The sequence below is a fragment of the Rhamphochromis longiceps genome, linkage group LG3 (assembly GCF_057381845.1).
Source record: "Rhamphochromis longiceps isolate RC_006_pf linkage group LG3, R_longiceps_female_GT1.1, whole genome shotgun sequence".
NCBI lineage: Eukaryota > Metazoa > Chordata > Actinopteri > Cichliformes > Cichlidae > Rhamphochromis > Rhamphochromis longiceps.
The window spans coordinates 60,415,001-60,437,073 of NC_140559.1; the positions used below are offsets into that span (position 1 = coordinate 60,415,001).

At 42.3% G+C, this 22,073-nt stretch overlaps 1 protein-coding gene and 13 non-coding genes across 15 annotated transcripts in view; 1 reads left to right on the forward strand and 13 right to left on the reverse strand.

The window, feature by feature from the left end:
- Positions 1-22,073, forward strand: part of LOC146675501 (protein NLRC3-like) — a 507,908-nt gene that overhangs the window by 430,411 nt on the left and 55,424 nt on the right. The window lies entirely within an intron of this gene.
- On the reverse strand, positions 15,736-15,809 carry trnai-aau (transfer RNA isoleucine (anticodon AAU)). Its single transcript has one exon. It is a non-coding gene; the product is annotated as a tRNA-Ile (tRNA).
- On the reverse strand, positions 16,304-16,377 carry trnai-aau (transfer RNA isoleucine (anticodon AAU)). Its single transcript has one exon. It is a non-coding gene; the product is annotated as a tRNA-Ile (tRNA).
- Positions 16,833-16,905, reverse strand: trnar-ucg (transfer RNA arginine (anticodon UCG)). The gene has a single exon. It is a non-coding gene; the product is annotated as a tRNA-Arg (tRNA).
- On the reverse strand, positions 17,262-17,335 carry trnai-aau (transfer RNA isoleucine (anticodon AAU)). The gene has a single exon. It is a non-coding gene; the product is annotated as a tRNA-Ile (tRNA).
- trnai-aau (transfer RNA isoleucine (anticodon AAU)) lies at positions 17,830-17,903 on the reverse strand. The gene has a single exon. It is a non-coding gene; the product is annotated as a tRNA-Ile (tRNA).
- Positions 18,345-18,417, reverse strand: trnar-ucg (transfer RNA arginine (anticodon UCG)). Its single transcript has one exon. It is a non-coding gene; the product is annotated as a tRNA-Arg (tRNA).
- Positions 18,774-18,847, reverse strand: trnai-aau (transfer RNA isoleucine (anticodon AAU)). Its single transcript has one exon. It is a non-coding gene; the product is annotated as a tRNA-Ile (tRNA).
- Positions 19,340-19,413, reverse strand: trnai-aau (transfer RNA isoleucine (anticodon AAU)). Its single transcript has one exon. It is a non-coding gene; the product is annotated as a tRNA-Ile (tRNA).
- On the reverse strand, positions 19,869-19,941 carry trnar-ucg (transfer RNA arginine (anticodon UCG)). The gene has a single exon. It is a non-coding gene; the product is annotated as a tRNA-Arg (tRNA).
- trnai-aau (transfer RNA isoleucine (anticodon AAU)) lies at positions 20,298-20,371 on the reverse strand. Its single transcript has one exon. It is a non-coding gene; the product is annotated as a tRNA-Ile (tRNA).
- Positions 20,863-20,936, reverse strand: trnai-aau (transfer RNA isoleucine (anticodon AAU)). Its single transcript has one exon. It is a non-coding gene; the product is annotated as a tRNA-Ile (tRNA).
- trnar-ucg (transfer RNA arginine (anticodon UCG)) lies at positions 21,392-21,464 on the reverse strand. The gene has a single exon. It is a non-coding gene; the product is annotated as a tRNA-Arg (tRNA).
- Positions 21,821-21,894, reverse strand: trnai-aau (transfer RNA isoleucine (anticodon AAU)). Its single transcript has one exon. It is a non-coding gene; the product is annotated as a tRNA-Ile (tRNA).

The window sequence follows — 22,073 nt, forward strand, 5'->3', positions numbered from 1 at the left end:
TAATAGGACCGATGCAATGAATGCTACTATCATCAATTTGGTTAAATGGTTAATTACTCTAAGCTGGATAACTAAGCTAATAAAATATTAACCGATGCATCTCAAAGTTGGGACAGGGCCATCTCTACTGCTGACCATGAAACAGAGCTTTTGACCCACTGTTAGTTTAGTTTTCAAATCAAATCAAATCACTTTTATTGTCACATCACATGTGCAGGCACACTGGCACAGCACATGCGAGTGAAATTCTTGTGTGCGAGCCCCACAAGCAACAGAGATGTGCAAACACAACAACACAAACAAGCAAAATACAAGAATGGCCAACCTGAAACTAATAAATATATGTACAATATATAATAGTGTATGCATTTCTGGATGTGTATACTAAATGTTTTCCTACGTGTGTGTGTGTGTGTGTGTGTGTGTGTGTGTGTGTGTATACACATTTTTACAAATTAAATAGTAAAAAAAATAATAAAATAAAATATATAAAAATATACAGAGTTGAATATGTGCAAAACAGTGGCATTACTGTACAGTGTGTAGTGCATAATGTTGAAGTTCCAGTAGTGAAGCTGAGGTGTCTATGAAGTGTTCAGCAGTCTGATGGCCTGATGGAAAAAGCTGTCTCTCAGTCTGCTGGTACGGGACCGGATGCTGCAGAACCTCCTTCCTGATGGAAGCAGTCTGAACAGTTTATGGCTGGGGTGACTGGAGTCCTTGATGATCCTCCCCGCTTTCCTCAGGCACCGCTTCCTGTAGATTTCTTGGAGGGAGGGAAGCTCACCTCCAATTATCCGTTCAGAGCACCGCACTACTCGCTGGAGAGCTTTGCAGTTGTAGGCGGTGCTGTTGCCGTACCAGGTGGTGATGCATCCAGTGAGGATGCTCTCAATGGCACAGTGATAGAAGGTCCTGAGGATGCGGGGGCTCATGCCAAATCTTTTCAGTCTCCTGAGAAAGAAGAGGCGCTGCTGCGCCTTCTTCACTGTTTTGTTTATGTGTACTGACCACGTAAGATCCTCAGCCAGGTGTACGCCAAGGAACCGGAAGCTGCTCACTCTCTCCACAGCAGCGCCGTTGATGGTGATGGGGGTGTGTACTTCTCTGCACCTCCGGAAGTCCACTATCAACTCCTTTGTCTTTGCGACGTTGAGGGTGAGATGGTTGTCTTGACACCAGTGGGTCAGGGCGCTGACCTCCTCCCTGTAAGCCGTCTCATCACCGTTGGTGATAAGACCCACCACTGTAGTGTCATCCGCAAACTTCACAATGATGTTGGAGTTGTTAGTGGCTGTGCAGTCGTAGGTGTAGAGTGAGTACAGGAGAGGGCTCAGTACACACCCCTGTGGAGCACCAGTGTTCAGTGTGATGGGGGATGAGGTGATGCTGCCCAGTCTGACCACTTGGCGTCTGTCAGACAGGAAGCTAAGGATCCAGCTGCAGAGGGAGCTGCTCAGTCCTAGATCCTGCAGTTTCCTGTCCAGCTTCGAGGGAACGATGGTATTGAATGCTGAGCTGTAATCTACAAACAGCATTCTCACATACGTGTCTCTCTTCTCCAGAAGAGAGACACATGATGACCACGTTTTGGTCATCATGTGACCTGCAGTCAGCTGAGGCTGAAGCAGTGATGTGGTCACTCAGTGAAAATGCAACATCCAGATGAACAGAATACACATGCAGGGATCTCAGCTGAAACGTTTGTTCTACTGTCCATAAAATATGGAAATATGAAGTTTTACATTTTAGAGCGTTCCAGCTTTTCTTGGAATTGAGATCGTGTCACGTTATGGCATTTATTCACCTCAAACATACAATATGCACATTGACCCACACAGAAATAACTGCAAAGTGAAGATAATCAAAATTAATGAAATCACAAAAAAAAATCAGGTTCCAGCTCACGAATAGTTTTTCCTCCTCAACTCATTCCCGTTTCTCCCAGCGGGGAAGCTGACAACAAAGTGAAGACCACCAGAGTGTACGTGGCCTCTGTTTGCAGAGGGATCCTCGACCTCCCAGCCATTGTCATCAAATTTGCAAAGAGCTGCCATAATTCAAACACGTGCATGGATGCTATGCTTTTGGCTCGCTCGTGTCCGTCATTTCCCCTGTGGCCAATCATGTTGGCCTTCCTGTTGCTCTCCTGTGGAATTCTGGGTGGGGGGCATTTCTGTCTTCCTCCCTCCCCCACCCTTTTGCTCACAAAATCCATAAGAATTAGCTGTTCAAAAAATTCAATCAAGTTATGTAAAGGACAAAAGCAAGCAGACTTCAAAGGGGCGGGATGAGGAGACATGCTGCATACAAAGGCTCCAGACACTTCTTTCAGCACTCAGACCCCCTGCACCAGCAAAACAGACCCAGCCTCTTGGAACAAAGCCCAGTCCTGAACCTGGTCTTTGATTTCAGCGGTCTTGGCACTGCTCCTTCTTTGCTTTGTTCGTCTTGATGGAGCTACGCTGTGTAGCAAACCGTGACCCCTGCAGCCCACCCTGTTTGCATGAGGCAGCACACACAGTCATACATGCAGACAAAGCCAAACTGCCATAAAACAGGAAATAAGAAGAAAGCTGATAAGGGAAAAAAACCAGTGTGCTGACAATACAGTCTCATCTCTCACAGATTACAGGCACCGTGAGTGTTGCTGCTGTCTGTTCTGATAAATTAGTCATGTGTGATGGTGCGTCTGAACAAGGAAGCGGGAAGGGAAAGAAAAACCAAACTTAGAGTCCCCGCTCTCCTGGAAACCGCCTCATTGTCTGTGTTGTCCAACGCCGCATTTGTTTTTTAGCGTGCCAGTTTCTACTCCATTCTCAAGCTTTTATAAAAATCTAACATCGGATATGTTTATTTAATTTACTGGGGTTGTATTTGAAGAATTACTTGCAGTAAGTAACTGTGCACTTCTGGAAACGAGAGGCAAAAGACACAAGCAGTCAGCTGATCCAAAAACAGCTACAGTAAGTACAGCAGGTCAAAGGTAACGCAGGCTCTGCTTTGTTTTAGCTACTTTTACAGTTCAGCAAACTCAGACTAAACCAGGTAAATCTCAAACTGACTGTTTTATTAAGGTAGAAGTCCACAAGATGTGAAAAACAGCACAGTTTTTACAACACAGCTACCACCATGCTAATGTCTGCAGCCTGTTAGCAGCCCAAATGAAGCAGCAGCATTACTTAACAATACTGTGGTAATGAGCATCGACTATAAAGTTTGGGCTGACCTGACTGCGTTTGTGTGTTTGTAGGGACAGAGATGAACAGGGAGACAGAATCAGATGAATTTTTCTGAGTGCATCCTCCACAGAGCATACACAAGAAGAAAACCATAATCATTTGTCCTCACTGTAAACAGAAGCTAAACTAAAACCACTGCAAAAGAAAACATCACAGTGAAACAGTCCAAGGACTGCCCACGGGGGATCTTATCACAGCCACAGAACACAGCTTTAAATTGTGTAATTTAAGTGATCTCGATAGCTCTGTTTTGGAAGTTCAGTTAACGCTAGAAATGTGTTTTGGACTTTGTACATGCTCTTTGGAGTTTGTACGTAACCACTTTTTTTACATTAGAAATTCCTTTTGTGCATGATTTTAATAATAAATTAATTAAAGCAACAAAACAACCTGAAGAGCCAGTTGGGAGCCGAAAGAGCCGGCTCTTTTTAGTGAGCCGAGCAGAAAGAGCCGGTTCTCTAAAGAAGAGCAGAGTCCTGGCCCCTAGCCCTGCCAGTGTAGCAGAAATGATGAGGATGATGATGCAGCAGCAGGTGTTCTTCTCTGCATGAGTAGCTTAATGTTGTTCGTGTGTAATGTACGTTGAGTAGGCTAACCACGTTATTACATTAATGCACATAAGGTGAACTAGCAAACACCATTGTACCATGCGGCTGTCTTCTTGTTTGATGGCAGATACTCCCTTCACCCTGGCCAAAAAGGCTAAAATGACCAAAGAAAAAGTGGAAAACAGCTAAACATGAGAGGTTTTTGGACAAAGTTTGTGTTTTTCCATTGTTTAAGCACTGCTTCCAGCCAAGAGTGATACCATATATGCCCCTATAGCTGCAGAAAAGGCTAACATTGTTATCTTTTTACAAAAAAACAGCTGAACATGAGAGGTTTTTGGACCAATTTTGTGTTCTCCATTCTTTAAGCACCAGTTTGAGCACCGTTTAAGCACCGGCACCGTTTCAAAAGTACTGGTTTGGTACTGGTATTGGATAAAACCTAAACGATACCCATCCCTACATGCTACCAATCCCAAAGTGGCAAAAAGAAAGGGAGAAAACAGGAGCTTTCTGAACAGGTGGGAGAATATGATGAAAAAAATTAATTTAATTAAATTTAAAATTTAATTCAGAATGCTGCAAATGCAATTTTTATTTAAGAAATGACTTCAACTGATCTGTTATTTAATTGGAAATTTGATTTTGCATGTGTGCAATATTAAGTTTATATTAGTTTTATATATTGTTTAGTATTAAGCTTTGCTTGTTCCATATTTCGTTTTTCAGCAAAACTTGTTTGAGTCCATAAGAAAAGATTCCTTGTTATATTTGGAGGAAGATTTTTTTTCAATGATTATTTGATCCAGTTATGAACTGGTGCAGAACTGAAGAAGCTTCTCGGATGAGAGGTGAAACGTCTTCAAGTAACTTAAAGAAGTCCAGACGCTTTTCTTTGCAAGCTCCTTTGATCCAGTTATGAACTTTGGCCCACTGTGTATTTGAGTTTGACACCCCTGCCCCCTGCTTTAACGCGTAAAATGAAGTGGCAAACCGTCCTGGCTTTATAATTATGATCTGTCTTTCAACAAATATTTAATTTATTACTTAGTCTCGCTGATACTCGTGTAATTTTAGGAGGCGATTTTAATTGTGTACTTGATAAACTCTTGGTTAGATCCACTCAAACCTCCCAGTTGTTTAACGCTTCGACTGTTCTGAATAATAATATGTTGAGTTCTACTAACCTGTTGATGTTTGGAGACTGTGTAACCCCACTGGTAGAGATTACTCTTGTTTTTCACAAGTGCACAAATCGTACTCCAGAATAGATTATTTTTTTGCTTGATTCTAAATTGATGTCTAAAGTTGTATGCTCAACTTATCATAATATCTTGATCTTGGATCTTTAGTCCTGGACTTCTGTGGTACGAAACAACTGGCGTTTTCACCCGTCACTCCTGTCTGAGACATCCTTTTGCCGATTTATGACAACTAAAATATCAGAATTCTTGGAAACTAATGATAAACAAGACGTTTCTGATTCGATTCTATGGGAAACATGCGAGGAGAAATTATTTCTTTTGAATCCTCGTTAAAAAAAGGACGCCAGAAACGCCTGTTTGAAATAGAAGCTGAATTAACACAGTTAGAACAGGACCACAAGGCCTCCTCTTGTCCCTCTTTGTTTCAAGACATCATTAAAAGGAAGTTTGAGTAAACCACAATTTTATCTTGTCAAGTAACAGATCAGCTATTTAGGATCAGACAGAAGCATTTTGTGTTTGGAGATAAGCCCCATAAGCTTCTTTCTCGGCAGCTGAGAGGCCTACAGGCTAGTAGGGCTATACACAAAATAAAATCAAGATCAGGCGAAATTTTAATTAGCCCTAAAGCTATTAATGAGCGATTTAGAGAATATTATGAAGAGCTCTATATGTCGAAATCTTGGGGCAATATTTCTCATTGGTTTGGGAAGCAGGATCTCACGACAATGAATGACGCTGCAGGAGAGGCTTTAAACTCAGATATTACTGTTGAAGAAGTTTCGAAAGCTATTAAGTCATTCCCCAGTGGAAAGTCCCCAGGCCCAGATGGGTTTGGCATTGAATTGTATAAAAAATACTCTGAAAAGGTGGCCCTGCTTTTATTGAGAATGTTTAAGCATTCTTTCCATACTCAAGCATTCCGCCGTGCGCTAATATTTCTTTGTTATTGAAAGAAGGAAAGGATGAAACAGAATGTTCCTCTTATCGACATATTGCTTTGTTGAATTTGGATATGAAAATTTCCACTAAAATTCTGGCAAACAGATTAAATAGACATGTTGGATCAATTATCCATCCGGATCAAACTGGGTTTGTCCCCCAGAGGTTTTCCTTCTTTAATGTTTGAAGATTGATGAATGTTATGTACAGTGTTGGGTAAGTTACTTTAAATTAGTAACTTAGTTACATTACTAGTTACTTATATCAAAAGTAACTCAGTTACTTCAAGTTACTCATTACTTTCAGAGTAACTAGTTACTAGGGAAAGTAACGTTGGTTTTACTCAGACTTCTCTTGTTAATGTGTTGCTTCTGTAACTGGATACCCAGCATTGCCAGTCTTCTAGCTTGCTTACTTGCCACACGTGCACTGTGCCACCTACCAATAGAAAGGAAAAGATAATGTGCACATTTCCAGGAGAGAAATCCCACGCTTGGACCGTTGTTGGCTGCTGCATGATTCATGATTCTCACTCGCTTTTGCAACTTTGTACTTTTGTGTTACTCGCAGCAACAACTCCACCTCATTGTTAGTCCATTTAAAAAAACTCTGCGCTTTTCAAAGAGACGTTTCTAAGAGCCGGGAAGTAAATAAGCGGCAGACAGAAATGAGGCAGGTCGAATCGTCTTGCGTTTCACGCATGCGCAGTACTGGGACGTAAGAGTTTCAACCCTTTCAATGTGGATGCACAACTCTGTGAAAACAGCTGAAAACACTAGTGTGGACGCGGAGTGTTTTCAGACAAAGACGCCGTTTTCAAATCTATCCGGGCTGGTGTGGACGTGGCCTCAGTCTGGAAAAGACGTGTTTCTCAATCCCACAAGCACCACTGTGAGCCTGTCTGCTGCCAGCTGCCGACTGGGGGACTTGTGTCTGTCAGACGCGACACAAAGTGTGATTTTAGCAAAGATTATTTAGTTTTGCAACATAAGAGAAAGAGGAATTTGGTGACCTTGGTCCATGAGAAGTCCATAACAAATAAGTTGGATATGGATGACTCTGTAAGAGTGTTTTTGGAAAGGTAAACAGGAGACTGTTGTTGTAGAGTGGACCGAGGAGAAAGGAGAGTGGAGCTGTTTAGTTGCAAACAGACTTCAGTTCCTTGCGAAACAAATAAGCTTAAAGCATGACAAAATCTGTTTTGTTCAAGAGCTGGTGATTTTTTTTTTCATTACTATGCCAACCCGTTTTAGTTTTGTAAATATTGGCTATATTGAGAAGTCTTATTTTAATCTTTATTTTACAAATTTATTTGAGAATTAGGCCATTCAATGAAGATGGATTTGATGTTGTTGGTTGTAAAGATCTGGATGGATAGTTTAATTTATTCTTTATTTTCTTTTTTAATTCTATTTTTGAGTTTTATTTTTTAAGACTTGGTGAACTGTATTTTTTAAATAACATCGCCTACCCTTTTTAGTTTTGTTAATATTAGCAATAGTAAGATGTATTATTGCTGGGCTTGGATATATTTAATATAAGGCATCTAATTAGTGCTTTTAGTTGTTAGTTGTTGTTTAGTTGTTGTTAGAATCTGATGATGTCATGGTCCTGGGTCGGTGACCCAGCGCTTTAAGTTTATTATTATCATTTTCCAGTTTATTATCATGATGATTATTGTTGTTTGAGTTCTACGTGTTATATTCGGTCTGCATCTGTATCTCTGTCTGTCTATGGTGTCACCCCGTCTGTGTGTGAAACTGTCTGTTTAGTTCAACGTCTTGTCTCCCTGTGTCTGAGTTTCCTGTTTTATTGTGAAGGTCTGTGTCATATGTCAATGTGTTCAGTTTTACCTTTCTCCTGTCTCGTTAGCCTAGTTCCTCCCACCTGTGTTCTCTGAGTGTATTTAAGTTGTGTCTTCTGTCATGGTAGTTGCTGGTTCGTCTGCGTCATTTCCCTTACGCCATTCTGTGTTTATGCCTCCGGCTTCCTGGTCATTCTCCCTGCAAGGTACCCTCGCTCGTGTTCTGGTTTTGTGTTTAGTTTTCCCAGTTTAGAGTTTTTACCGTTCTGTTTCTCGCCACCCCTTTTTGTTGTACTTCTCCGGTTGTAAATAAAGCTCACCCTCCACTTAAGCAGTCTGCATCTTGGGTCCGTTATTTATCCGCACGGCCTGCCCCGGCAAACCGTGACAGATGAGGAATATTTTGGTTGTTTTGTTTTTCTGTTTCCCCCCTGACGGATTACCATCTTAATGTGGTCAGGGGGTTTGCGTGCTTCGGTGACCCTAAGAGTTAGACCGGCCTTCAGGTGGGACACCCAAGTTGGTCTAGTCTTAGGGTAGAGGCCTGACAAAGTGCAATTCAGTTACATGACAAAAACAGTTATTAAGAACACCCCACCCAACCCCACCCCTTTCCTGCCTCCACTGCCACCATTTGCCCCCTTTCGGTCTGCCCCCTTATATATGCTTGTCTAGAACCGGCCCAGGTCGACTATGACAAGTTGCTCCGTTTGGTTTCACTTTTTTCATAACTCCTCCTATGAGGTGTTCAAGCGCCCCCAAATTTAATCAGAGCACCTCTAAAAATACTACTACTACTATATTAATACTAGTAATAATACCAGATGTTAGTATTATTTTCTGGAATTATCATTAAACATTATATTTTCTTAACTTGCCTAATGATGACATACAGGACAGATGAGAACAAGTTTCATATGCAGTGTTTATGGTATCATGATGTTACAGTGCGCTCACACAGAGGCTGGTTTGTCATTAATCGCCTAATTAAGACTTTCTTTGCTGTGGCAGAAAGACGATGAAGAGATCATGTCATGGCACAAATCAGTGATGCAGATTTAAAACACACTTTAACTGAAATACAGCAAAAGTTCAAACTGTCCTGATAATACGGCGACGTTGCTGTGACAAAAAGTTTTTATCTGTTCTCTAAATAGCATCAAAAACATTAGAGATTATTAGCTAACTCTAACCTTCTGATCCACTAGTCTGCTTGTATTCAGGGGCTGAGAAGCTGATGAAATTTATTATTTTAGTTCGTTAAAGATTTCTGTTCCTACTCTGATGGAATTGGGCTTCAGTGTTTGTTTACAGTGCAGCTCCACATCCAGGCGACAGCAGGTGAAAATGATGTTACCTGTCAGTGTCCAGCTGCAGCCTGTGTTCAATATTGTTATAAACTGATGTGGATCAGTTCGTGTCTTTTTTTGTTTTTGTCTTTGTAAATTCTGTTTCACTGCAACATTGAACAAAGCCTGAGAGAGCAGGATGAAGACAGCCTTCAAGCATCAAACTTTAAGCGTGAGGACATTTCAAATGCAACGTTTCTATCAGCTCAACAAACATCAGCAAACACACAAACTCTTCATGTGCAGTTTGTGTCACAGTGAGTTGTAGCTAAAGGTCCAGCTGCTGTATTTCACAGGGAGGGGGTAAAGCTCACATGTAACATTTAAAGCTTAGTTTTTAAATCAAATATTGGGTCTGTACATGTGACATTATGTTTTTTCATATTCTGAAATGTGCTGCTAAACAAACTGATGAAGACTAACTGTGTTATTTAAAGGTTGCATGCTGCTGCAGGATAAACAGGTTAGTTTGCTGCACTGTGATGGATTTAAAGTACAGAACAGTGTGTGACTGTGGCGCTTAGATTCACTGAATTCCACCTTCAGAGCAGCTGAATAGTGTCTAATCTAAAGACAGCATAAACAATTTACTGTCAGTGTAGAGAATGGAAATCAGCCTGTTCAACTCATAAAATCATCAGCTGAGATCTGGTTGAATTCACTTGTGTAAATCCACAAAGAGCAGCAGGTCAGCTGATCACAGCCTGTACATTCAGAAAATCCACTGGAGCTCTGAATAGAAATGATTGTGATTTGTGATCTTTTCCAGGCACTGAGCCATTACAGCTGATTTTAGGGTTCCTCCACCTGCTGAATCCACTTTAACTCCTGACTCCTCATTTTCCTGTTTAGGGACAAAGTCGCCCTCTACAACGTAGGCAACAGAAAATAGAGCCATGTTTTATTTTCCTTCTTTTTCTCTGCTCACGAGGCAGAGCTCAGCTACTTTTTACTGTCTTACACTGAGTAGATTTCAGAGCCTGTACTTTTTCACTTTTACTTAAGTAAATACATTGAATCAGTTTTACTGGAGCATTTTTAACACAGGTTTCTGTACTTCTACTTAAGTACAACGTGTGTGTGCTTTTGCCACATTAAAGTCTCCCTCTTCTGTGGTGCCGCCTTAAGTCTTCTTTATCATGATCTTTTTCACCTCTGAGGGGAAATTTTGATGCTCGTCCTCTTTGTCAGAAAGATGCAGTCCTCAGCTGACTGAATAAGCTCACTAGAGCTTTCAGCAGCTAGCAGTGGAGCTAAAGCCTGAACAGGTAATAGAGCTAGAAACTGACCTATGGTATGGGTAGGTGCAAGGTGCAGAGCGGAGCTCAGTAACAGTCACTGGGTAAACTAGGTTAATGGTGCCAAACACAGTTTCAGGAGACAGACGTATGGCAGGCTGGTTTTAGCAACTCTGCTGTTCTTAAGCTGTCCATGTTCGAAATAGCGAATCTTTGAAACAGTCTTTGTATACACAGATTCAGGCTTAGCAAACTCAGTAACTCTCAGCTCAGAAGGAGGTTACAGAAGCAGGTGTATTTTCACAGGCCATCACAGAATAAACTGCACAGTCCAAGGGTGTAACAATACCACAACAGTGTTAACAGTGACTGACACAAAAGCATGGTGAGCTGGTTTACATATAAATGGCTGTGAAACACAAAATCCAACCTAATTCATTATTTCTGAGGCACTAATTCCAGCATTTCAGCCAGTTTAACTATGGCAGGTGGCACTCTGCTACCATTTACGTTTACCAGCTGAGGCGCAGAAAATATCACAAACTGGGAAACTGGCGGATCAACAGCAGGATTACTGATGTCCAGGCTCCTCAGCACGCACTCTTTTATTCACAACTGTTGATGGTGTGGCTGGGCTCAGGCTGGGAAACCTCAGAATCAGCAGGCTGAGGAGGAAAACAGTCCAGTGGGGATACAATGCCAGTGATAGTGTGGAGGTGATTCTGGGGTGGAGTAACAGTCCTTTGTTCAGCAAACTCAACAGCTGGAAAATCCATATTGGCCAACTCAGAGAAAACACTGCGAGCATTAGCAGAGTCTGACGGCTCAGGAACACAAAGATCACGAGCGAGGACAACCGGTGAATAACGTGACACCGAGGAGTCCCTCTGAACAATGTCTGTAGAGTTCAAACACACAGTCATCTGATGTAGCAGATACAGAGTCCACGGAAGACGAAGCAGTGTTACTCACAGTGGCAGATCTGTCATGAAGTCCAGGATCAGAATGCTGAGCGTGCGAAACACAGTCACTCTCTCCCACGGCTGCAGTCTGCTCAGCTGTACTGGAGCGACGGCGGCGTGAACGCCAATCTGACAGCGGCGTGACGTTTTGACAAACACCGGTTCAGGAAGCGCTCCTCTCCTGTTCAGGTGGAGTCGTTTAGCGGGTTTGTAGAAACTGCAGTTTGCGGTTCTTTGAATTTAAGTTGGTGTTCTGCTAAATGCAGTTTGTCACTCTGAAGATATTGTAGCTGCTGCTGAGGGATACCCTGCTGCTTTGTTCTCAGTTTGCTTTCCTGTTTGTGCTGCTCGTTTGTTCTCGGTTGTGTTGCTGTAGTTCTTTTTGCTGCTGTGTGCATTGACTTGGATCATCCATCAGTAAAAATCTAACTCAAATGCAATACAACAAATTCCTCATTCATATAAAAAAATCCACATGGACACAGACTTTCTAATCGGACATCACAAAGTTATTCTTTGTGATGTAAAATTAAAAACTCCCCAAAACTACTATGAGAAAACCCTGAAAAGGTTCAATGATAGAAGAAAAATGCTTTACATATAAAACCAACAGAGGTTCCTAATAAATAGACTAATAAACAGAGAATAGCTGAACAGTTTCTGTGACACAGACCTAAAAATGCATAAATGCTCCATGATTTTCGTTTCTATCAATCATCTTGAACACTGGCTATAAATGTGTTCACGTCATTATTGTGTGATTTGGTTTCTTCACGTGTCTCCTTCAGTGCAAATAAAGGATTGTTAGAGTGTGTGCTGTGTGTTTTTCTGAAGCATGACAATCCTTTCCAACAAGTATTTCCAGCTGTTTGTCTCCCCTCTGCACTTTAATCTTTCTTCTTGTCATGTCTGTGTTTGTCCACCAGATGTCTCCCTCAGCTCATTTACTCCAAATCAGAAGCATCAGCTTTGTGGAGCGTGGAGATGCTCTGCCTGCCAGACACAGCTTAGGGCAAAGAAACATGTCTCTCCTCCACATCTGTCATCTGAAAAATGACATTAAATGTCATCACTCTAGATACAATAAGAACAATTAAAAAAAAACCAAAGATTCAATCTTTTGTTACATTTTAAAAGTTCAAACCTTTAAAGACATTAAGTTTAAGATCATATATGATCAAGAAAATCATGCTTTTGTTCATTCCGAGTATGTATTCTGTTGTGATTTTGCCATTTGTTAGGTTTCTGTTCTTTGCCTGCCTGCTCCCACTTCTCTGTGTTCCCTCTGTCTGTCCATGGAGTTATTGTGTCTGCTCATGAGTCTGCCTGTCAAGTTCAGTGTCCTGTCTGGTTCTCTGTGTCTGTTAGTTTCCTGTTTAATTCTGAAAGTTCATGTCTCATGTCAGTGTGTTCAGTTTTACCTCTCCCCTGTCTCGTTAGCCTAATTGTGAGTGTCTGGTTTAAGTTTTGTTCTTTAGTTTTCCATGTTTAGGTTGTTTACTCCCCGCTCTGCTCTTCCTGTTTTTGTCACCTTATCACCGCTGTAAATAAACACTCACTCGCACCCCAGCCAGTGCCTGCATTTTGGATCCTTTTCTCAATACACCACACGACTGCCCCCAGCCGTGACAAATCTTCACATTTCAGAAACTGGAACCAGCTTTAAATGTGATTAAAATAATGACAAAACAATCAATTCTCTGGTCATTGACTAACTGATGAATAACTGCATTTGACAACCTGCTACAGCAACAACCAGGGGCGGAGCGTGGGGGTGGCTTACTGGGCTTAAGCTCGGGTTGTTTTGTCAGAAGCCCGGGGTCTTTTGGAGTGTAATTTTTTTCATAGTTAGATGCCTGGCAGACAACTGTATAAAACAAAAAGTACACACAATATTCGAAGCACATAGTGCACACCGTGGGAATTTACGACTGTGCATGAATCCCCCCTCATATTGGTATGATCCGAGCTCAGGCACTAAGCGACTGAGCGAGGGGGCTGCTGCTGCCTGTGTGCACTGTTGGAGAAACAGAGCCAGCCATACTAAGGAGAGCTTAAGTTTGACCAGGTACCAAAGCAAATCATTCGTAGCGTACAAATAATGTAAATATGACGATGCATCACGAAAGATTGATATCAAACTGATCACTTGACCAATATTACGTTACTTGCTCTTCGAGTGAATCAACAAATGGCGAAATGAAAAGCCGAACAAATGCTATTTTTTTTAGAGTCTTAGCTTACGTGTGTTTAATTCATATTTTCAGTTCTTACCCTCCCCGACTAAATCGGTTTCAGTTATGCACTGAAATATAAGAATGGACATTAGAGGCTTCTTTCAAAGAAAAAACTCAGGTAAATGTTATTTTATATATTATGCTTTGTATGTTGTTCAGTATATTTCTATGCAAAATAAGAGGGATTTCAGTACACAGCAGGATATTCACATTTGTAACCAGATATTTACACTTTAGGGAGAAAACATAAAACATTTTTACTGTACAACATCAATTTAGAGTAAACTTTTGTTTTAGATAAATATTGAAATATCTTTTGAATTAGTTAAATGTCAGAATAAAGAGAGAGAGAGATCTATTTTTATCACTTTCATCAAATTTAGGAGTACATGTACACTAAGTTTATTGTTAACTAATAAGAAACTCCAGACGATTCCATTCTGAGCTGAAGAAGCTTCTGATAGGTTAGTAGAGTCCATGTGAGTAAATTTTCTGTGACATGGGAAAATCAAAAGATGTCAACCAAAACACCAGGAAAAGAACTGTGGAGCTCCATAAGTGTGGCTCAGTTTGAATACAATTGGGTGCCATTTGCAATTAAGAAATACAGATAGTTTCTCTCTTTACTCTTAAAGTTAACAAATATGTTTTTTAGATTTATCAATCTAAAAAATAAACATTTAGTCTGATTTGATGTTACAATTAAAAAAGTGTTTGTGTTTTGATCTGAAGAGTACATAAATATGTGGTTTCAACTGTATATTTGATGATTGTCAGCACAAAGAGAGAGAGAGAGGAACAGAGAGGGAGAGAGAGGAGAATGAGGACAGAACAGAGGTGGAACAAGAGCAGGTGAGACACACATGTTAGTCAAATGGTTGTTTACCAAAAGTATCACCGTCCTCATGTATCTCGTACCTAGTGTTTCTTTTTAGGTTTGTTATTTTTCAAATTCTATATTTATTAAGTTCTGCAGGCTTGTTTGCACAACAAGGCTCAATAATTATATAAACTTTTCTCAATCTAAATATTGTACTTTGGTAGAATTAAACAATAAATGTACTGCAGGTCTATGATGACTTTTAGTGCTACTATCATCTAGTTCTGATTCTGGTTCTGTCTTGGTTAAGCCCTCAGTAGTCCTGATTTTGAACTGTTGTAGTCCTGTTTTAATTCCGGATCAGTTCTGGGTCTGGTTGAATTGGGGTTTAGTCCTCATGTCTTGATGCAGCCCCAATTTTGTTCTGCCTTGCTGCCTAATTAAAAAACTAGTTTAAGGTGTCCTGCACATGTGATATATATTTTTCCCTATATGAAGTCATTGTTTTTTGAACAAAACTCAAAACAGAGCCAATTAATCTTTCAGTAATTTCTACCCCCCCCCCCCCCCCCCCCCCCCAAAAAAAAAAAAAAAAAAATCCCACATGCATACTACCCTTTTGGGCTAAGCCCCGGGTGTTTCAAATGTCTGGCTCCGCCTCTGGCAACAACGGAATAAAAGCACTAACCAGACCGATGAAAGGTTTCAAACATACTGAATATGAAGAGTAGTATAATTTAAACTCAAGTGACTCAAGCAGCTTCCAGCCTCAAGGTGCTTCAAGCAGCTTTAAACCTCCGGCAAATCTCACCCTGCAGCAGTTCTCAGCTGCTAGCAGCACTCTGCTTCAAGCAGTCACCTGCAACTTCCAGTAGCTGTCAAATAACAGCAGGTCTCAGCTTCCAGCAAACATCCAGCAGCACTTAGCAACGCATGCCTGCTCCTCAAGAACTCACAACCAACCACGAGGGGACTCGAATCTGCAATGTTCTGATCTGAAGTCAGACGCCTTGTCCGTTAGGCCACGTGGTCTGGCAGAAGCTCCCACTTTTCACGAACGTTCGTTGGAGTCTGCTTGAGCCAACTGCTGGTGTTGGGTTGGTCACGTGGCTGGTGGATATTGCTTGATTGTTGCTTGAAATAATTGATTGTTGCTTGAAATAAGTGCATGCCACAGAATTTCTCCCATGTATCAAGCTCTTAAAAACGTAGTCCTACCTGCCACATGCACAGTGGATCCACCCACTAAGCCAGAGTATCAACTGCCAATGGACGTCATAAAGCTTACGTGGCCCGATCTGTCACCTGGAAGTTGGCAGAAGTTTTTTTCTTGGATCCCACCAAACAAAAACACAGTCTACCATGAGACAGCACCTTCCATACTGGAATGGCCAGTATGGGGCTTGAACCCATGACTTTGGCGTTATTAGCACCACGCTCTGACCAGCTGAGCTAACCGGCCCACAACTTGTGCCAAAACCGACACCTTTTTTTTGTCTAATATACCAAAAAAGAGGGTGGAAGAACTGTTAAGAACACAAGAGAAATGTGTGTTTACAAGAAATTACTTCAACATAGTGGGAAAAAAAACCTCTTCTGTTGACTTACAAAAAATGCTTTAAGACGAAATTTGCCACAAAACAATACATGGTGTGCGTCTTCTACTGTTAGGGTCGATAGGTGAGGATATAAAGCAGCAGTTTTTGATGCAGTATGCTGTGTCAGACTTTGGAAATGAGTGATTTATCCAGAAAGTAGCTGGAAAAGTGATTTGGAGATTGTAGCTAAGCATGTAATGTATTCATTAGCGTGTCATGTGTCAGTGAATTTTGTGGTTTGCTGTCATTTGTAGTTGCGTACATCACTCACCTGGAAGTTGGCAGAGGTTTTTTCTTGGATCCCACCAAATAAAATCCACAATCTATCACCAGACAGCACCTTGGATGGCTGCTGGAATGGCCAGTATGGGGATTGAACCCATGACCTTGGCGTTATTAGCACCACGCTCTGACCAGCTGAGCTAACCGGCCTACAACTTGTGTGCAAACTGATCCTTTTGTTGACTAATATACCAAAAAAGAGGGTGGAAGAACTGTTAAGAACACAAGAGAAATGTGTGTTTACAAGAAATTACTTCAAGCTGTACCAATGAAAGCCAACTCTTGGAAGCTCCTACTGATCAGAAGCCACCTATGCAGGTGGAGTTCCACCAACAGCCTGCTTCCAAGTCGTGATTTTTTCACCCATGTTGCTTGAGGTCATGGCATGTTATTGACTTTCTATGGTTGCTTCTAAGCCAAGACTACTGGAGCCTGGCACTGATAAGGCCAAGTTCATGGCTTCAGTCCCCAACCTGGCCATTCGAGCCTCGTAGAGTCTCTGTTGAAGGACATGAAGTTGACAACAGCGTAGCAATTTTGGATGACACAAAGGAGCCGAGGTTGGCATGCTGCGAACGCATGCCTGCTCCTCAAGGACTCACAACCAACCACGAAGGGACTCGAACCCTCAATCTTCTGATCCGAAGTCAGACGCCTTGTCCGTTAGGCCACGTGGTCTGGCAGAAGCTCCCACTTTTCACGAACGTTCGTTGGAGTCTGCTTGAGCCAACTGCTGGTGTTGGGTTGGTCACGTGGCTGGTGGATATTGCTTGATTGTTGCTTGAAATAATTGATTGTTGCTTGAAATAAGTGCATGCCACAGAATTTCTCCCATGTATCAAGCTCTTAAAAACGTAGTCCTACCTGCCACATGCACAGTGGATCCACCCACTAAGCCAGAGTATCAACTGCCAATGGACATCATAAAGCTTACGTGGCCCGATCTGTCACCTGGAAGTTGGCAGAAGTTTTATTCTTGGATCCCACCAAACAAAAACACAGTCTACCATGAGACAGCACCTTCCATACTGGAATGGCCAGTATGGGGATTGAACCCATGACTTTGGCGTTATTAGCACCACGCTCTGACCAGCTGAGCTAACCGGCCCACAACTTGTGCCAAAACCGACACCTTTTTTTTGTCTAATATACCAAAAAAGAGGGTGGAAGAACTGTTAAGAACACAAGAGAAATGTGTGTTTACAAGAAATTACTTCAACATAGTGGGAAAAAAAACCTCTTCTGTTGACTTACAAAAAATGCTTTAAGACGAAATTTGCCACAAAACAATACATGGTGTGCGTCTTCTACTGTTAGGGTCGATAGGTGAGGATATAAAGCAGCAGTTTTTGATGCAGTATGCTGTGTCAGACTTTGGAAATGAGTGATTTATCCAGAAAGTAGCTGGAAAAGTGATTTGGAGATTGTAGCTAAGCATGTAATGTATTCATTAGCGTGTCATGTGTCAGTGAATTTTGTGGTTTGCTGTCATTTGTAGTTGCGTACATCACTCACCTGGAAGTTGGCAGAGGTTTTTTCTTGGATCCCACCAAATAAAATCCACAATCTATCACCAGACAGCACCTTGGATGGCTGCTGGAATGGCCAGTATGGGGATTGAACCCATGACCTTGGCGTTATTAGCACCACGCTCTGACCAGCTGAGCTAACCGGCCTACAACTTGTGTGCAAACTGATCCTTTTGTTGACTAATATACCAAAAAAGAGGGTGGAAGAACTGTTAAGAACACAAGAGAAATGTGTGTTTACAAGAAATTACTTCAGGCTGTACCAATGAAAGCTCCTACTGATCAGAAGCCACCTATGCAGGTGGAGTTCCACCAACAGCCTGCTTCCAAGTCGTGATTTTTTCACCCATGTTGCTTGAGGTCATGGCATGTTATTGACTTTCTATGGTTGCTTCTAAGCCAAGACTACTGGAGCCTGGCACTGATAAGGCCAAGTTCATGGCTTCAGTCCCCAACCTGGCCATTCGAGCCTCGTAGAGTCTCTGTTGAAGGACATGAAGTTGACAACAGCGTAGCAATTTTGGATGACACAAAGGAGCCGAGGTTGGCATGCTGCGAACGCATGCCTGCTCCTCAAGGACTCACAACCAACCACGAAGGGACTCGAACCCTCAATCTTCTGATCCGAAGTCAGACGCCTTGTCCGTTAGGCCACGTGGTCTGGCAGAAGCTCCCACTTTTCACGAACGTTCGTTGGAGTCTGCTTGAGCCAACTGCTGGTGTTGGGTTGGTCACGTGGCTGGTGGATATTGCTTGATTCTTGCTTGAAATAATTGATTGTTGCTTGAAATAAGTGCATGCCACAGAATTTCTCCCATGTATCAAGCTCTTAAAAACGTAGTCCTACTTGCCACATGCACAGTGGATCCACCCACTAAGCCAGAGTATCAACTGCCAATGGACGTCATAAAGCTTACGTGGCCCGATCTGTCACCTGGAAGTTGGCAGAAGTTTTTTTCTTGGATCCCACCAAACAAAACCACAGTCTACCATGAGACAGCACCTTCCATACTGGAATGGCCAGTATGGTGATGGAACCCATGACTTTGGCGTTATTAGCACCACGCTCTGACCAGCTGAGCTAACCGGCCCACAACTTGTGCCTAAACCGACACCTTTTTTTGTCTAATATACCAAAAAAGAGGGTGGAAGAACTGTTAAGAACACAAGAGAAATGTGTGTTTACAAGAAATTACTTCAACATAGTGGGAAAAAAAACTCTTCTGTTGACTTACAAAAAATGCTTTAAGAAGAAATTTGCCACAAAACAATACATGGTGTGCGTCTTCTACTGTTAGGGTCGATAGGTGAGGATATAAAGCAGCAGTTTTTGATGCAGTATGCTGTGTCAGACTTTGGAAATGAGTGATTTATCCAGAAAGTAGCTGGAAAAGTGATTTGGAGATTGTAGCTAAGCATGTAATGTATTCATTAGCGTGTCATGTGTCAGTGAATTTTGTGGTTTGCTGTCATTTGTAGTTGCGTACATCACTCACCTGGAAGTTGGCAGAGGTTTTTTCTTGGATCCCACCAAATAAAATCCACAATCTATCACCAGACAGCACCTTGGATGGCTGCTGGAATGGCCAGTATGGGGATTGAACCCATGACCTTGGCGTTATTAGCACCACGCTCTGACCAGCTGAGCTAACCGGCCTACAACTTGTGTGCAAACTGATCCTTTTGTTGACTAATATACCAAAAAAGAGGGTGGAAGATCTGTTAAGAACACAAGAGAAATGTGTGTTTACGAGAAATTACTTCAAGCTGTACCAATGAAAGCCAACTCTTGGAAGCTCCTACTGATCAGAAGCCACCTATGCAGGTGGAGTTCCACCAACAGCCTGCTTCCAAGTGGTAAATTTTTCACCCATGTCGCTTGAGGTCATGGCATGTTATTGACTTTCTATGGTTGCTTCTAAGCCAAGACTACTGGAGCCTGGCACTGATAAGGCCAAGTTCATGGCTTCAGTCCCCAACCTGGCCATTCGAGCCTCGTAGAGTCTCTGTTGAAGGACATGAAGTTGACAACAGCGTAGCAATTTTGGATGACACAAAGGAGCCGAGGTTGGCATGCTGCGAACGCATGCCTGCTCCTCAAGGACTCACAACCAACCACGAAGGGACTCGAACCCTCAATCTTCTGATCCGAAGTCAGACGCCTTGTCCGTTAGGCCACGTGGTCTGGCAGAAGCTCCCACTTTTCACGAACGTTCGTTGGAGTCTGCTTGAGCCAACTGCTGGTGTTGGGTTGGTCACGTGGCTGGTGGATATTGCTTGATTCTTGCTTGAAATAATTGATTGTTGCTTGAAATAAGTGCATGCCACAGAATTTCTCCCATGTATCAAGCTCTTAAAAACGTAGTCCTACCTGCCACATGCACAGTGGATCCACCCACTAAGCCAGAGTATCAACTGCCAATGGACGTCATAAAGCTTACGTGGCCCGATCTGTCACCTGGAAGTTGGCAGAAGTTTTTTTCTTGGATCCCACCAAACAAAACCACAGTCTACCATGAGACAGCACCTTCCATACTGGAATGGCCAGTATGGTGATGGAACCCATGACTTTGGCGTTATTAGCACCACGCTCTGACCAGCTGAGCTAACCGGCCCACAACTTGTTCCTAAACCGACACCTTTTTTTGTCTAATATACCAAAAAAGAGGGTGGAAGAACTGTTAAGAACACAAGAGAAATGTGTGTTTACAAGAAATTACTTCAACATAGTGGGAAAAAAACTCTTCTGTTGACTTACAAAAAATGCTTTAAGAAGAAATTTGCCACAAAACAATACATGGTGTGCGTCTTCTACTGTTAGGGTCGATAGGTGAGGATATAAAGCAGCAGTTTTTGATGCAGTATGCTGTGTCAGACTTTGGAAATGAGTGATTTATCCAGAAAGTAGCTGGAAAAGTGATTTGGAGATTGTAGCTAAGCATGTAATGTATTCATTAGCGTGTCATGTGTCAGTGAATTTTGTGGTTTGCTGTCATTTGTAGTTGCGTACATCACTCACCTGGAAGTTGGCAGAGGTTTTTTCTTGGATCCCACCAAATAAAATCCACAATCTATCACCAGACAGCACCTTGGATGGCTGCTGGAATGGCCAGTATGGGGATTGAACCCATGACCTTGGCGTTATTAGCACCACGCTCTGACCAGCTGAGCTAACCGGCCTACAACTTGTGTGCAAACTGATCCTTTTGTTGACTAATATACCAAAAAAGAGGGTGGAAGATCTGTTAAGAACACAAGAGAAATGTGTGTTTACAAGAAATTACTTCAAGCTGTACCAATGAAAGCCAACTCTTGGAAGCTCCTACTGATCAGAAGCCACCTATGCAGGTGGAGTTCCACCAACAGCCTGCTTCCAAGTGGTAAATTTTTCACCCATGTCGCTTGAGGTCATGGCATGTTATTGACTTTCTATGGTTGCTTCTAAGCCAAGACTACTGGAGCCTGGCACTGATAAGGCCAAGTTCATGGCTTCAGTCCCCAACCTGGCCATTCGAGCCTCGTAGAGTCTCTGTTGAAGGACATGAAGTTGACAACAGCGTAGCAATTTTGGATGACACAAAGGAGCCGAGGTTGGCATGCTGCGAACGCATGCCTGCTCCTCAAGGACTCACAACCAACCACGAAGGGACTCGAACCCTCAATCTTCTGATCCGAAGTCAGACGCCTTGTCCGTTAGGCCACGTGGTCTGGCAGAAGCTCCCACTTTTCACGAACGTTCGTTGGAGTCTGCTTGAGCCAACTGCTGGTGTTGGGTTGGTCACGTGGCTGGTGGATATTGCTTGATTCTTGCTTGAAATAATTGATTGTTGCTTGAAATAAGTGCATGCCACAGAATTTCTCCCATGTATCACGCTCTTAAAAACGTAGTCCTACTTGCCACATGCACAGTGGATCCACCCACTAAGCCAGAGTATCAACTGCCAATGGACGTCATAAAGCTTACGTGGCCCGATCTGTCACCTGGAAGTTGGCAGAAGTTTTTTTCTTGGATCCCACCAAACAAAACCACAGTCTACCATGAGACAGCACCTTCCATACTGGAATGGCCAGTATGGTGATGGAACCCATGACTTTGGCGTTATTAGCACCACGCTCTGACCAGCTGAGCTAACCGGCCCACAACTTGTGCCTAAACCGACACCTTTTTTTGTCTAATATACCAAAAAAGAGGGTGGAAGAACTGTTAAGAACACAAGAGAAATGTGTGTTTACAAGAAATTACTTCAACATAGTGGGAAAAAAAACTCTTCTGTTGACTTACAAAAAATGCTTTAAGAAGAAATTTGCCACAAAACA